The sequence below is a fragment of the Galeopterus variegatus genome, unplaced genomic scaffold (genome assembly GCF_000696425.1).
Source record: "Galeopterus variegatus unplaced genomic scaffold, G_variegatus-3.0.2 Scaffold2660, whole genome shotgun sequence".
NCBI lineage: Eukaryota > Metazoa > Chordata > Mammalia > Dermoptera > Cynocephalidae > Galeopterus > Galeopterus variegatus.
In genome coordinates this window covers 245,445-247,423 of record NW_007728771.1, presented here as the reverse complement: position 1 = coordinate 247,423, position 1,979 = coordinate 245,445, and the positions used below count along the sequence as shown (strand labels likewise).

The 1,979-nt window shown below is 35.8% G+C and overlaps 1 pseudogene; it reads left to right on the top strand.

Annotated features, from left to right (window-relative positions):
* The window catches only part of LOC103598526, a 16,140-nt pseudogene that overhangs the window by 9,578 nt on the left and 4,583 nt on the right, over positions 1–1,979 (top strand).

Genomic DNA, 1,979 nt, shown 5'->3' with positions numbered 1-1,979 from the left:
CAAATCAACAGGGTAACCATTATTCTTTCAGAGGGAAAAAAGAAATCTAGGGTGATTAGAGGGGGGAGGGGGGAGAGGAAGAGGAGATGGGGCAGGATTGGACAAGGGGCATAAAGAATAATTACAATTTATAACAATATATATGCTAGCAATATTGATTTGATCAACATATCAATGTTGAACCCCAAAAATATGTATAATCAATTTTGATTCAATATTTTTTTTAAAAAAAGCCTGGGTACAATATATTCTAAAATATCTCCCTCTCATTGCTGTATAATGACTCTATTTTATTTCTTGCTTCCATAAACACAAATACACACACAAACACTTGCACAAATATGCACAGCAGAGGAAATCAATCTCGTATCACACATCTCTTTCCAAAAGAACTGAGTGAAGAGGTCTATTAAAAAACAGGCACTACTGAAAGCAATATAGAGGCTCCTCAAAAATTAAAACTAGAATCACCATATGATCCAGAAATTCAACTTAGGGATATATAGCTATGAGAATGGAAGCCAAGATCTCAAAGACATATGTCCACACCCGTGTTCATACCAACACTATTCACAAGAGCTAAAAGGTGGAAACAACCCAAGTGTCCATTGAAGGATGAATCAATAAACACTGTGGTATATATGTGCAATGGAATATTACTCAGCCTTTAAAAAAACCCCAAAAACAGGAAATTCTGACACATGCTGCAACATAAACCTTCACATTATTATGCTAAGTCAAATAAGCCTGTCACACACAAAAAAAACCAAATACTGTATGATACCACTTACATGATGTATCTAAACTAGTCAAATTCATAGAAATAGAAAGTAGGATGGTGGTTGCCAGGTGATGGCAGAGAGGAAAATGGAGAGTTGTTTAATGGGTTGAAAGTTTAATGTTGCAAAAAGAAAGTTATGGAGATCGGTAGCATGACAATATAAATATACTTACCACTACTACTTGTACACGTAGAAATGGTTAGGATGGCAAATATTGTACTATGTATGTTTCACCACAGCCACTACTCTAAGTAATTTCTGATAATTTTTTTCTCCTTAGTTTCTTGTAGCAATCTTTTCAATAGTGTTTGCTATACTGTTGCTCTATGGTGATAGAGCAAATTCTTTCTTCACAGAAAATGGAAGACATTGTCCAGAGCTCTGGAGGAAATGGTGTTGTGTGTTTACTCAGGTCAATGTTTCCTGACATAACAGAAGACAGGGCCAAAGTGATTGCATCATGCCTTGCCCAGGTTCCACAGAAGATTAGGTAAAGTGCCTTAATGGTGCACAACTATTAAATGAGTCTGTTAAACTCTGTAAAGTGTCTGATTACAGAAAAGTCCTATGTGGAGGTAAACTGTTATCATAGCTCCAATTATCTCAGATAGCTTAAACACAAAAATACTGTCAGATGCTAAAATAGAACAGAGGTTGTTTTTCATTGATAATAACTTTGGCTTTAACATTGTGATCAGAAAGAAATACATTTAAGAGGTGCAGGTGAAGTTGCTGGAGTGAGCAGGACCTAAAGCCGTGTTGGGACCTAAAACCACCTGGGCTTCATCACAATTGCATTCAACCTGATTGAACTCAGTCTAAGTACAGGAAATGTGACCTCAGTCTTTTAATAGTTCTCATTATTTAACCTCTCTTGTCTTATTTCCTTATCTGTCATGTGGAAGCATTTAACTAGATCTCTTAACCTATTTAGAAATCTAAAATGTTATAATTTGAAATCCGAGTCTTCATAGAATAAGATATTTTCTTTGCCTAACAGGTCTTATGGAGATGTGATGGCAAGAAACCAGACACCACAGGACTCAATACCTGGCTGTACAATTGGATCCCCCAGAATAACCTTCTTGGTAAGAATCTGGAGAACAACCACTTAAAACATGAGTAACAGCAAATTAGAGTGATAATAATTCAACAGAAACCAACTGATTAACCATCAATTATTGAAAAACTCAAGAA